Source organism: Triticum dicoccoides, chromosome 5A, assembly GCF_002162155.2.
Source record: "Triticum dicoccoides isolate Atlit2015 ecotype Zavitan chromosome 5A, WEW_v2.0, whole genome shotgun sequence".
NCBI lineage: Eukaryota > Viridiplantae > Streptophyta > Magnoliopsida > Poales > Poaceae > Triticum > Triticum dicoccoides.
This window is the reverse complement of record NC_041388.1, coordinates 43,276,411-43,291,753: the sequence shown is the minus strand read 5'-3', so window position 1 is coordinate 43,291,753 and position 15,343 is coordinate 43,276,411.

Sequence of the window (15,343 nt, the reverse complement as noted above, 5' to 3'; positions counted from 1 at the left end):
CCCATAGCTCGATGCTTTCGAGATTATTTAAGATTTTTTAGTCAAAATAAAAGACATGACATTGTTTATTTGTCTTGGCAGTGTTGTGTGGCATACTTGCAAAGAATGCTCTTCTTCGTTGGAAAATGGTTCATAGAGCAATTGATGTATGCTGAAAACGAAACCACTTAATACAGAACTTCAAAAAAAGTTGCCTCCTTGCTTGGTTCAATTTTATCATGAGGCTTGCATGTGCATGTTCAAATGGCCTTCTACAAACAAATATGACATGTTTTGATCCTGAAAACTACTATTTCTAATATTGATGCTGACTTATGCATAATTCAAGAGTCCGCGAGTGTAGTCCGTTGTAGTACATCTTCTACTATTATAGTATTAGATAGATCATTGGACTCAATGGCAACTCAGAAAAATGAACAAATTTTTTCTTTGCAGGCGTAAAAAGACGTGTATTACTCAAGACCAAATAAGTTCATCCCTACACAGACTAGGGATACTTGCCTGTCTAGAACGGAGCCAAACAACCGTGGGGTTCTCCGATTTACCAAGTTTGCTAGAACATGACTTGCATTATTTTGCTCTATAGTAATATGAATGACTACACACTCTCTTTGACCCAAAAGAAACTTGATCTCAGAAATCACCATGGCATATATGGATCTGTTGTGTTCTGTTGATGTCATCATCTCCACTGCCATCTTGCTATCACACTCCAGAATTATCGGAAGTTCCGTCCACTGGTTGCGCCAAGGCCAGTCCTTCCATGCAGACATCGAACTCAGCATGCAGGACGTCAGGGCAGGACCAAAGGGAGCAGCAAGCCAGGAGATGATGGCACCGTCCTGGTCATGCAATATCATGCAGGTGCCTGCAGTACCATCGGTCGTAGACAGAGACCCATCGACGTTCAACTTTGGTCCATCTTGCAGGAGGAGGCTTCCATTTAGAAGGTGGTGGCTTTGGAATTTTCGCATGCAATAACGGTTGAGCCACACCATCCTCATCTGCCATCATCTTCCCTTTAACTATCTCCACTGTGGAATAGTGTTGCAGGTTCAACAGGGAGGACACGTAGCTCTGCAGAAAATGTTTAGACGCTTCAACCGGTGGTGCCAACTTATGATGGGTAATTTTATTCCGCGCATGCTAGCACTTGTACAACAGCATCAATAGACGCATCCAATCGCCATCGTTGAGGTCCACCATGGAGTGTAACTGGGTAAGAGCCACTCCGGACGTGTATTACACATCGACGTAATCTCAGAGATGCACCACACCTTTGCCAGTGCGCGGGCACCTACAAAAAGTGTGGAATGTGTCCTTAGGAGGACAAATTATCTTGTCCCGAGATAGCTGAAACACATGAGTTCCTTTGCAAGGACAAATGGCATGAAGTAGCAAGTCTACAAGTTGATCTAAGATGTTATGGTGGCCGCTTTTGTTCATAACATGGTTGACATACTTTGTTCATATGGAAGTTGATGCCAGGTTGGTGATTGAAGACTTGGTATCTTCCATAATATTCCGAGCGATTGAACACTTGTATTATAGGAACTTGACCATCATATTTTGTAACACGCCGTGTATGTCGACCTATGCATTTCCTTAATGGTTGTAGCTAAGTTGATTGAATAAAACTAGTAATCTTCGATATATGTTGAATGAATGCATTGATCAATGGTATCTTATAATGAATGGAATGTTGCTATTATTGAGTATTACAAACTGAACATGAATTGCATATTTTGAGTTTAATTTCATGATAATATATATGGTGCATCTGGATTTATGCTAAAAATGTGGAACCTTGAGTAGTGTTTCGTTAGAAGTATTGGACGTCGCACTATCTGTGCATATAGAACAATGTCGGATGAACTATCGGCACAGTAACGCATGTCGGTGTAGAAAGTCTGAAGGTGTAGATCACACCAACCCTGTCATAGTGCTAGTCGACTTATATTATATTTTGACAAAGACCTTTGCCAATGACAGTATAGCCAGCAACTGCTTTTTCTCGACGATTTTCTTTGCTGACACTAAGTATGTCGCCCTAATGGCCTATCTCAACAAATTGTTTGATACTACTTTATGTGTCGTGGTGTAGTGCATTTGAATGAACGAAAATGATTAAACTTGATTGACATGACAGTGATTGACATAATATTAAATACTCCCTCCGTCCAGAATTACTTGTCGCAGAAATGGTTAACCATTTCTACGACAAGTCATTCCGGACGGAGGTAGTATATGTTAATATCGATAAAAGAGACACTCAATTAGCACACTTATAAGAGAGCTGGTATTTTGCTCTTGTATCCATCATTATTAAGCAAGTTCAGCACGGACAACATAAAACACACATAGAACATGTGATGACACAACAAAATGGGCCAATTGTTGAGTTGGATTCATATCAGCCACATTCAACAAGTCTTCAAACCCATAACATCCATAGGTTTCTAGAAAGCAAATTATGATATATGAATGGCAAAAATAGTGTAAAGTCGTAGAACTATTGTTTTTTTGGCGGGAGAACTTTTTATCTATTCATAATCAATCATGGCAGTACAAAGAAGACTAGAGATGATAAACATTACAACCAGGTCCATGGACCACCTACCGATGACTACAAACATTGGAGCGAGCCGAAGGCGCGTCGTCATCATCGCCACTCCCTCACCGGGGCAGGCAAACCTTGTTTTAGTAGACAGTCGGGAAGTCACTATGCTAAGGTCCTAAAGGACCAGCGCACCAGAGCAGGAACCATCACCGATGAAGAGAGTCGTAGATTGGAAAGGTCAAACCTGTAACCACGAACGAAGACGAACAAAAATTGTAGACAAATAGATCCACCAAAGATCAGCACCGACCGAATCCCACAGGATCCGATGGTGACACACCTCCAGACACCCTCCTACAATACTAGACGCACCATTGGACGGGGATCGGGCGTGAAAGACATTATTCCTACTAAGGGACATCGCCACCCACCCCAACCAAGATGCTAAACCTAACAAAAACGACACTGGGGTTAGAACCCAGCCTACCTAACAAAAATTTCTTTGCGGTATCATCCACTGTGGTTGGATTCATGAACATGATAGCACGGTCTTCGACTTTCTCTCCATTCCGAAGCCTCTCCTTGTCGAGTGCAAGCCTACGCACCTCCACTTTCAACTTCCTCTCTTCAGTTGCCAACTTCGGTTTTCACTTCTCGTCCTCCAACAACTTGAGCTCGTTCCATCTCGTCGCCTTCTCTTCATTGCGTTCGATCGCCAAGAATTTCTTGGCATCAATCATGGCCACAAGCTACTCTTTGTATGTGCCACTGAATGATCCTCTCCCATTTCTCTCTTTCGCAATCTTTTTGCCATCTGGGCTCTTGTTGGCATCTTCATCCTCATCATCATCCTCAATGGGATATAATAAACCTTGATCTCTTTGGAGTGGTCTCATCATTTATCCTACTCCACTTGTCATTCATGCAAAGTTCCTTATAGCAATGGTATAGTGAGAAGGGCTTGTGGTCGAACTTCTTGTTTCGTTGCTTGAAAAAAAACCTTGGTTGATAGGGCCATACTCAATGACCGGCACACCGCTCAGTGGTGCATGGTTCACCTAGTCAATACAACCAGACCATAGGTGATAGGTTGCATTGATCTTGGATGGTACCCAACGGTGCCCAAGAGAGCCTTGGGTGTGGCTTGATGTGACATCCATGGAGTTGTTGTAGTAGTCGGTGATTCTCCCAAAAATGTTCCTTTGATTGGTCTGTTCCAACCGTTGCATCAAGGGAGATGTTTATCCAAACATAACACAAAGCAACATCTTCATCCTGCGAGTAGTTCTAAGTCTTTTTTGTTTGTTGATTGGAGCTTGATTGGGTCTCGGTCTCCATGGGATCTTCAATCTCTTCCTCCTCGGTCTTGGCTTCCCCTTCGCCCCATTGGTGATCAAACATCGAATCATAGTTGAGATCTTGAAGCCCAAGCACATGTGACGTCTCCAAAGATGACAAGAATTCAGCCGCGTTTATCTTCGCACTACGATAATAACAAAAAAGTCCATCAACCATCGACCACAAGCAATCACCGCACAATGTATCGGGCGAAATGCAAATGCATTTTTTACCTTTAAGGAATTTCATTAACCACTTGGCGTCCACGACCCTTAGCAGGTAGCGGCGGCCAACGTGCCAGAGTAGTGGCCATGGGGGTGGCCGGAGATGGTGCCTGAGTCGCCGGATGAGGACGAGGCATCGGAGGCGCTTTCTTGGTCATCTTCTTCACCGTCTCATTGGCACCGCTTTCTTGGTCTACTTTTTTATCGCCTCCTCGGCAAGCACCGACGCGGCGGGCATCGGTTTCCGTACCGCTCGCTGACGGCTGGAGAAGGCCAACAGGCGGGCCTACAAGGAGTCGGAGCTCCCCGGTGGCCGGGCCTAGCGGATGCCCTATCATATTCCGCATTCGAAACTGAGGCCAGCACGCCTCCACCGCCACCAGTACCGCTCGCGGCCGGCGTTGAGGCCAACGCACCACCAACATCCGGGGTGCAATCCTAGGCGTGGACGAGCATCGTCCAGGTCTACATGTCGTACACGTCGGTTTGGCTGGGCACGGCCGACGTAGAGGCTGAGGAACACATCCTAGAGGCCGAGTGACAGGCGACAAAGCGTTAGGTGCTGGCAGTGCGAAGGTAGTAGCCGGTGTCGTGTAATAGGCGGTGGCGCTGGCGGACTACCAGCATGCCTTCGCGTGGATGGAGGTGCCGGCGTTCGTCGATAAGGATGACAACGCCTTGGGCTGCTGATTGTCTGGCTGCTTTTTAAAAGTTTTTATTTTCATTTATAAGGTTAAAGTAGCAATGCCCACACGGCGGCACGCCGCGCCCCGTTGATGCATCATGACGAAATATGTTACGGCATAGTAATGCTAGTTTGCTAATTTCTTTTATTTGACCAATTTAGAATTTAGAGAAAAAATATATGTGCAATTTGGGGTTACAATAAGGCAAGGAATGTATAAAGGTGAATTGCAAGCATAGATTTATTCATCACATGATCGATATATTTTACAAAGTAGGAAGTACACATTGCTACTCTCGTACTAAGATTTGTGTCACTGTCATTCATAGCTTATGTCATTCTAGTGCAGCCTCCTGATTGGCATATGCTTCTAGTTCGAGAACAAAGTGGGAGTGCAAAGAGGGTCTAAAAACTTTAGACAGATCTTCTACTTTCTTTGTGGAGGGCGAGGCCTTATTGGCATGCCATCTTGCCTGGCATTTTCTTTCCATCAGAGCCGGGTTTTATTGGAAGGTGTATGTGCACATTTAAGCCTCTTGTTGTATTCGTGGGACATCCATATCCGATGGGGTAGCAATGGTATCATGCTTTCTATCACACCAAATCATCGCAAATGACTAAAAAGGGTGAACTGTACTTTGCCAAAAAAAAAGAATAAAGAAAGAGAGCAAGCGGTGTGCTGAGATAAACAACCACAATTCGAATGCACATTTATATACAGAAGCGTGAGCGGTCACCCGATACAGTTTCAGTCTTCAAAACCTACCTTCAGTACATATCATAGGGACAGTCCTAAATATAAGAGCTGCTGTATGGCCTCCAGTAAATTTTCATCGACCATACGGGAACAACAAAACATCCCTTGAACAGGTCAAGGGGATTAGAGCAGCAGGGAAAGTCCCTGACCTATGTTGAACTACTGTACTTGTAGCTTTAAAGGTATTACTGTGCTATGCAAATACGGACCTCTTTACTCCCACGCACAAATAGACATGCTCCTTTTGTCATATAAATAGTGACTGAGCTCTCTATGTTCAGTTCCTGAAGCATGTTCATGCTAGTCACAATCGTGTGGTGAGTCTTGTTCTAACAACTCTCAACATTATCTCTCTTTGCAAAATTCAACGTGCTGTACAAACCTAGAAAGTGCTATACAAGTAACTCATCTGTAGGATTATTTAGGTACTACAGTAAGCACATTCTGACAATCTGAGTGTCATCCATTTACTCACTACATGAATTACTTAACCGTACATAGCACTGAACTCTGGAGAACTACATTCTTACTGTTATAGAACAAATTAGAACTTAGAAACAAATCCAACTATGTGCAACAATTAATAATTGAACCTATAAAATTTACTGGGCCTGTACAGAAAGAGGATACTATCATTTACTCCCTTTGTAAAGTAATATGAGAGCGTTTAGATCATAATGATTTAAACGCTCTCATATTACTTTACACAGGGAGTACCCATTACTAAAAATATATACCTACTACTAAAGAAACTATATCATGTAGCTTTCTTTGTGGGTAAGTGACTATGAGAATCAATGATCTCTGTATACTATGTTTTTAGTTTCTTTTGTATGCATTTCACGGTTATCTTCAATTAAAATTGGTGGCGGTCCATATGAATTCCTGCAGTGTCCAGAGCCGCGCTCTGATCATCTTCCGTTGGTCATGCAGCATGATTAAATTCAGAGAAGATTATTAGGTCCATCAAGATCCCAAGAGAAATACAAAGAATTTGACGCCAAACAGGACAGGGAGATTAATCTGCGAGAAGATAGCACAGTTGAAGACTTAAAAGGATGCATATTCTCTGCCTTCACTACAAGAAAAAAGTACAGAAACAGAACATGTAGTATCAAGTGAACAGGTAATAGAAGAAGAGGTAGTAGCAAGCTAAAAAATTACTACAAAACTGTAGTAGCAAGCTAAGAAAATACTGCAAAACAAGACGTAGCAAGCACTACTGTCAGTGTCAAAACCAGCGGATCTCGGGTAGGGGGTCCCGAACTGTGTGTCTAGGCCGGATGGTAACAGGAGGCAGGGAACACGATGTTTTACCCAGGTTCGGGCCCTCTTGATGGAGGTAAAACCCTACGTCCTGCTTGATTAATATTGATAATATGGGTAGTACAAGAGTAGATCTACCACGAGATCAAGGAGGCTAAACCCTAGAAGCTAGCCTATGGTATGATTGTTATCTATGGAGTTGATTCCCTACGGACTACAACCCTCCGGTTTATATAGACACCGGATAGGGTTAGGGTTACATAGAGTCGGTTACAATGGTAGGAGATCTTGAATATCCGCATCGTCAAGCTTGCCTTCCACGCCAAGGAAAGTCCCATCCAGACACGGGACGAAGTCTTCAATCTTGTATCTTCATAGTCCAGGACTCCGGCTGAAGGTATAGTCCGGCTACCCGAACACCCCCTAATCCAGGACTCCCTCAGTAGCCCCCGAACCAGGCTTCAATGACGACGAGTCCGGTGCGCAGATTGTTCGGCATTGCAAGGCGGGTTCTTCTCCAAATTCTGTGTACCTGTAGGAATAATGTCCGATTTTTGTAATGTAGTGCTCCTCGGCTTCCACGCCCAATAATGGCCGTCTTCCACGTGTCAAACGAATGCGAAAAGCCGGGGCATTTTTACATCCACACCCCTAGCCGTATAAACGAGCCGCCTATTTAACGGGATGGGGATTTAGGTCCAAACCACATCTTCTCCTCTCCGCGAGTTATCATCAGAGCGCTTCCAGCAAAGGTCCATTCCAACATGACCAACCGTCGCAGCTCCTCCCCTCGCCCCTCCGGTTCCAAACCCGGGGACTGGGAGAGTTGCACCATCCTGCATAGCGAGTTAGTGTCGCTTCAGGCCAAGGGATTTCTCCCTCAGGCATACATGGTCCCGGTCCGAGCCGGCCTCGCCACCTACAATGGCAGAAAACAAGCGGAGAGCACCCCCAATCCTTCTAAAGGAGAGCGGGTGTGCCTCGTCCCTTATCTAATAAGGGGACTGGGATTTCCAATTCATCCATTTCTCCGCGGGCTTCTGAAGTTCTACGGCCTCCAGCTGCACAATCTCACGCCCGCCTCCGTATTACATATTGCGGGTTTCGTCGCCCTTTGCGACCTATTTTTAGGCGTTGAGGCTCATTTCGTGCTGTGGAAGAGGTTATTCTGCCTGGTACCCCGTTCTCAAGAGGGGTCTATATACCAAGTGGGCGGAGCCGAAGTATGGCGCATCGCCGGGACCGGATACCTATCCAGAATCCCAAAGAAGGCGTCCGAGGACTGGCCTTCGGAATGGTTTTACATAGATGACGTCCCGCTACTGTACCCTATCCGGGTTGGTCTCCCTGAGTTTAACAGTGCTCCATTGAAGAAGCGCTTGAGCTGGCGTCTGCGGAGCTGTCAGAGAGAAAGCGACAGAGACATCATTTACCTGATGAGCCGGATAAGACTGTTGGCTCATTCCGGACTAACCATGATTGGAGTCATGGCCGCATGCATTATGCGGGGGGTGCAGCCGCTTCAATATAGAGGCCACCCCATGTGGGATTTCAACGGGGAGGATGACGCCACACGTTACGGTCGTAAGGGGCCGGCCTTAGCCGCCGCCTTAGTAAAGATCTTATCCTCTTTGTACAAGGGAGAAAAGGAGGAATTCCTCCGCGTCAACCCACGGGCCAGATTCAGTATGTACGATCCTCCAAGTTGGGTAAGTGAACAATTGCGCTTGCCCATTTGTTTTATACTCCCACGGTTAGATAGGTAGTCTAACGACTTCAATGCAGGAACTACGACAGGAGGTAAAGGATATAAACAGTCGCCCTCCACAGCCCGAGGACCCAGAACGGTCCCTCAATCCGGACCCCAAAGAGGATCCGGACATATCGGTGGAGCTTATCGACGGGGTGTTCCATCAGCTAAGCAAGGACAATACCTTGGTAGCCATTACGGCGGATTACCCAGGGTTAATCCCGGCCTCCCAGGTGACAGAAACCGGGGTCTTATTCCCTTGAAAGAGATTCCACCCTCACGTATCCTGGTGTTTCTGACGACAACCGTGTTTTGCAGGGGAGATTTCCGAGGCAGGAGGCCGAACCTGCGGCAGCTAGCCAACGAGGGGCCGCAGGGCCCCGTGGGGCAAAAAGGAATGTAGTCCGGACTGAGATGCCGGCGCAAAGGTATAGTGCACCCTCTGTTTCCCTGGAGTTATTTTGTCAGGGCATATTAACATTCATGCTATCTTCAGAACGAAGAGACATCGCCGGACTACATCCGGAGAGGTTGCCAATCGCGCCTCCACCAGCCAGGCTCTAACGTCTGGCCAGGAAGCGGAGGCGAGCACAAGGCGCGCACCGGACGCTCCTCCGACAGAGGATGCGGACAGGCTGTCTGCCACAAATTCTGAAGTGGAGAGTGCCATGAACCACAGGCGTCGCCGGACAATTCTACACGATGCTTGTTTCTCCCAAGAGGCTTTAGATGCCTTTCATTCGGGAGATGCGTACCTCCGTGCCGCTCAAAATGGTTTAGCCAGAGCCACAGAGTAGTATGTAAAAGACATACGGGTAAGAAAATTTTGGTTAAATATATATATATATATATATATATATATATATATATATATATATATATATATATATATATATATATATATATATATATATATATATATATATGCCAGTAGCCCCCGAGACTTGAAGCAGTTAGAGCAACTGATTTAAGGATCATTTAATATGTAGGTTCTTACAGAGAAGAATACCATACTGTCCCAGGAGCTGGAAAAGTGCAAGGCCCAACTAGAGGCCGCACGAGCCGCAGCAGGGGAGCCCAAAGAGACCCCCTCAGGTAAGATACACTTCGAAAGATTAGTATTGTGCGGTCTGGGTGCAAATCTGACAAATTATATTGCAGATGGCGCCGGACTCGATCCGGACGAGCAACAACTCTTGCGCCGGCTAAAGGCCGGTGAGAGTATGTTGACAAAGGTGAGGCGAGAGAAGAATGATCTTCAGGATGCCAACACCAAGTTGGACGTCAAACTTAAAGATGTTCGTGGCCAGCTGTCGGACTCCACGAAGGAGAATCAGCGGCTTCGATGCGGCATTTTTAGTAAGTGCTTGAACGAACTTTGAAAAAAGAGTTCGGCGAGGAAGTCAACTAACAGAGTAACGTCTGTAGGTATGCTCACAGGTCATCCTATAGAGGAGATGCCCGGTTCTACGGGTGACCTTCTTCCCGAACTCTTGCAACTGCACGAGCGAATTCGGCAGGCGATGCGAGGTATTGGCCAAGCCTTATGGCCTGCCCACTCCGTGCCCGAGGGCCTTGGAGAGCTTGCGGAGAAGCTGAAGGGAGCTCGATGGCGCTTCCGGTTGTGGAAGATATCAGCCTACCGACAAGGCGCTAGGGAGGCCTGGGCCATGGTGAAGACCCATTTTACAAAGTCTGACCCAAACCACATGGCCGAGGTCGGACCAATGGGGCCTGACGGGAAGGAGATTCCTGTAAGCTTAGTATACGACCAAGTAGAGTTGGCCGCAAGTATTCCCAGCAGGACTGTAAATTAGACAGCCTGTTAGATGGTATAGAAGAGGAATACAATCAGTTAAAATGACTGTGTAATTTTGAATTGACATGTGTAATGCCTTCTAGCCGGATTGTAGATTGTTTGTCGTTGCCGACCTTTTCGCTTCAACCTCGGGACCTGATGGTCTGGAGTGTGTCCGAATACCCTAGCGGTTATATAAGAACCGGGGTATGCGTGGAGACCAGGCGTAGGGGTCATCAGTGCTTTATCAGACAAGTGCCCAACTAGTTATGTTATATTACATGGTTATTAAGAAACATCTTCCAGAGAGAATAGTTCCGTTAAGGGTTCCTTTCGCTGGGAGGCATGCCCTAAGGTGCATGTCCGGACTGCGTGAAGAGACGCAGAAAAAAGCATCCGGGGCACATAAAATGAGTAAAAAGATCATCTTTTATTTCACCGACCGAATATTCCCTTAAGAACGCTAGCTTTCGGCTTCACCCAGTCTAAGGTACACGTCCGGCTGACCCGCCTGTAACAATCGCAGAGGTGCTCCCTTTACCGCCTAGCCGAACAATCGGGAACGCAGGGGTAAGCACAGGAGCCAGGCAACCCAGCTTGGCCAAAACTTAAGTCATATCGATGCATATAATGGTGAAGAAAAAGGTACATGCGGAAGTTTGACGCATGTGTTGGGCGTGAAGCCCGTATAAATAAGCTTCTGTTAAAGAAGCCACCAGGTTTAAGGAGCGCGAGTGGCGCATCACTAGATGAGCCTTTAAGGGCTATAAAAGAAAAAAAATGGGAAGGAGAGAAATGTAAGACAGAAAAATTCAAAAAATAATGGACAGAGGAAGGAGACGAACACAGAGTCCGGCGCTAGGCATAGAATCTTCGGAGACGGGTGGCGTTCCACGGGTTCGGCTCGAGTCGGTTGTTCGACACATCTTGCAGGCGGTACGCCCCACCAGTCAGGACTTGGTCGATTATGAATGGACCTTCCCACTTGGGCTTGAGTTTGTCCTTTTTCTTATCCGACAGGCGTAGGACTAGTTCGCCAACGTTGTAATTTTTGGCCCGTACTTCTCTGCTTTGATATCTTCGGGCCTGCTGTTGATAAAATGCGGAACGGGCTTTTGCCACGTCCCGCTCCTCCTCCAAGGCGTCCAAGTTGTCCTGCCGATCGAGCTCGGCTTCTCTTTCTTCGTACATGCGCACTCTAGGTGAGTCATGAATTATGTCGCAGGGCAGAACTGCTTCTGCGCCGTACACCATAAAAAATGGTGTGTATCCGGTGGTGCGATTTGGCGTGGTCCGCAGCCCCCATAGCACGGAGTCGAGCTCCTCTACCCAGTGTGTGTTAGATTCCTTGAGGGACCGCACCAGTCTAGGTTTAATGCTGCTCATGATAAGACCATTTGCACGTTCGACCTAGCCGTTGGTTTGTGGGTGATAGACGGAAGCATAATCGAGCTTGATGCCCATGTTTTTGCACCAGAGTTTTACCTCGATGGCGGTAAAGTTTGTACCGTTGTCGGTTATGATGCTGTGGGGGACGCCATAACGGTGTACAACCCCGGATATGAAGTCTATCACAGTGTCAGGACCCCGACTCGATGCCACATCGATCTAGCATGTAACACCTCATATCGCTTTGCGGCCTCACGCACGGTATCCCCACGGGTGTCGCCTTACCTTTGCCCGGGACCGTTTGCGCATTTTGGCACACGTATATGATGGTGTCGCTAGCATCCATATGATAAAGAGCCCGGGCTGACATGGCTAGTCGTAAACCCAAAGTGGCACTAACTTACAGGGACATGCATTCATGACCCAGCATCGAACGTGTCGGTCATCAGCGAGTGAATCCAGGCTGTAGCACTGGGCTAACAGGACTCCGGTGAACCGGGCTGTAGCGGGCTAGCAGGACTCCGGTATTCATCGCGTGACATTTCCCCGAAGGGACAGACACAGGATCGAAGAAGGACACATGCCGGCCTGCCTAAGTGTTCCGGAGCAGTAGCAAGCTACCAGGGCTCAGTGGAAGCACTAGGAGACATTTCCCGGTAAGGGAGGCTACTAAGAATAAACAACTAGATAGTCAGATCCCACACATAGCAATACACATTACACGTACGCATAACATGCAAGTATGTGCTGTACAACATGGCATCACAACATAACTCAACAACTCATATAGATAAAGGCTCAGAAGAGCCGTCATAGCAATTATTGCAAACAGGGGTCACAAGACCCATCATACAGAGCATACAAGCAACAAGCGGAAGCATTACATGTCTGGGTACAGACATCTACAAATGAAAAAGGCTGAAGAGCCTGACTATCTACAACATCCGATCAAGATCGTAGCTGAGGTACTAGCTACTAGTCGAAGTCCACGAGAACACTAGTAAGACCGAAGTCTCCGCTGCAAAAACATAAATAAAGCAACATGAGTACAAAGGTACTCAGCAAGACTTACATCAGACCCTATCATACATGCATCTGTATCAAGAGGTAATGTGGGGTTTAGTTGCAGCAAGCCAGCTTTGACTCTGTGGCTATCCTGTTCTACGACTACCAGAAACTCTGGAGGTGAAACAACGAACACGAGTCCACTAATCACCATACAATACCCTACTATGGATTCATCCCCGTCTCCCTACGAGAAGGCCATCCATAGCACTCACACTTGTCTTGAGCATTTTAGAGTATCCACTTCAAGTTGTCTATGTACCATGTAAGCATCCAAGAAGTCCATAACCGCGGACCCGGCTATTCGAATAGATCATGTTAACCCTGCAGGGGTGTACTTCTTCACACACGCTCTCGCCACTTACCGCCATGTACACGTCATGTATCTCGGCAACCTTCAAGCGGAAGCCTGGCGAGGGTGTCGGCCACGACCTGACTAACCACACAAGACTCTAGTCCAGGTTTATCGCCTATTCGGGTTCCATCCGCAAGGAGATCCGGCCGGGGTGTCGCTCACGGCCCCAAACGATGTGAGCAGGGTTCCCGAGCCCACCAACCGGGTGCCACTCGGTACACCGTGCCACGTGTGCCTAGTCTGTCCCAAGCCCACCCTGCCGGGTGCCACTTGGTAGAAAAATAGCACTACCTACAAATACCAGAAACTAGTTGCGACTCTTGGACAGAGATCAAGTTGGCTAATAAGTCGAGAGGGGCACTTAAGCATTCCAATGTGTGGTAGTATCGAGTCATTGGACAACATACATAGAACTCAGTGCTTAAGGACGGTTCCAGTGAGACAACCCACCATGTACTCCTACACGGCCTCTCACCGCTACCTTTACCAAATCGTGTTCACACACTTCACTCTCAGCATCAGAACATATCGTAACACTCCAATTCATTCCCAATGAACCAGACCTGACACAACTCTAAGCAATAGCAGGCATAGCATGGTAGGAACACAACAATGGCTTCAATCAACTCCTACACATGCTAGTGGGTTTCAACTATTTACTGTGGCAATGACAGGTCATGTAGAGGAATGGGTTCAACTACCGCAGCACAAGTAGCAGATGAATCGTTGTTGTCCTAATGCAATAACTGAGAGTAGGAGCGAGAGAGTAGGGTTTTATCGAGATGAACAAGGGGGTTTGCTTGCCTGGTAAATCAACAAGGGAGGCACTGCTTCACAGACAGGTACTCTGGAACGTCTCCGGAGCAGGACCTATCGAGAAGGAACGGTGCCGGCAATCAATACACAATCATATGCAACAATATGATGCATGAACATGGCATGTAGATGTGATGCTGTTGAGCTAATGCAACTAGTAAACATTTGGTTTGAAGTCCATTTGAACCAAAGGTTCAAATGCATTACTAAATTAAGTCTCTTATATATGCCATAATGTGTTTTCCCATATTCAGCATGTATAAGTTGGTTTTTCATGCATGAAACTAGTACAGATGGAAAGGTTGCATTTTTCTGATAATTTTTCATATATAAATTATTTTAATCTGAGCTACGGTTGAATTTCTATGAATTTTTGAAGTTTAAAATCATTTTCTGGATTTTCCTGATTTAATTAAATCCAGAAATTATATACTGCGCCAGCATGACGTCAGCACGACGTCAGCGGGTCAACGCGGCTGTCCAGGGTCAAACCTGACGTGTGGGATCCACACGTCAGTGACACTGGGGTTAACCCCGAGTCAAAGCCGGGCTGACTAGCTTTGACTAAACCCTGGGCCCACTGGTCAGCGTCAGTAGGTGGGGATTAGTGCCTAATTGGCAAAACCACGTCAGCCCGCCGGAGTTCTGGCCGGCGGCGACCATTAGCGCGGCGGCGACTCGCCGGACTTGTGCTACAGGCGGCGTTTGGTCGCGCGAAGACCACCGGGGCGTAGCCCGTCATCATCCGCAACCAGGGGATTTGATGGGGGGGCTGCGGGGGCACCGGAGCTCGCCGGAGCGAAGCTCGGGGCGGCCGCCGGAGTTCGGCTGTGTTCGGGGGCGCGGCTGCAGCGTGCAAACGCACGAACTAAAGCGCTAGCGGGGCACTACGAGGTGCGGCGAGAGTGCTAGGTGCACTGGCGTGGCCAAAAGGTCGCCGGAGCAACACCGGCGACAAGCTCGAGCGGAGGCGAGCTTCGGCCATGGCGGAGCTAAGGCCTAGACGGGGCAAACGGACACGGGGAGGAGGGGGTTCGGTGCGGGGGCTCACTGCGGAACCAGCGAGCGCGAGGGCGAGGTCGGGGATGCCCGGTAGCTTCCGAATCGCCGGCGAGGATCCACGGCGGCCGGAGGCGAATTTGGCGACGGCGACGGCTCCACGGGGTGTCCGGAGGGGCACGGCTTGACGGGGAGCTTCAGGGCGGAGGAGCGGAGCTTCCGCGTGTGTCGGGGAGGCGAGGGGAGGTCGGTGGCGATGGCTATGGCGAACGGCGGCGGCGGTGGTTCTCGGGTGCGCTCGGGGAAGAGAGAGAGCAGGGGGGGAGGAGGAATGAGAGGGC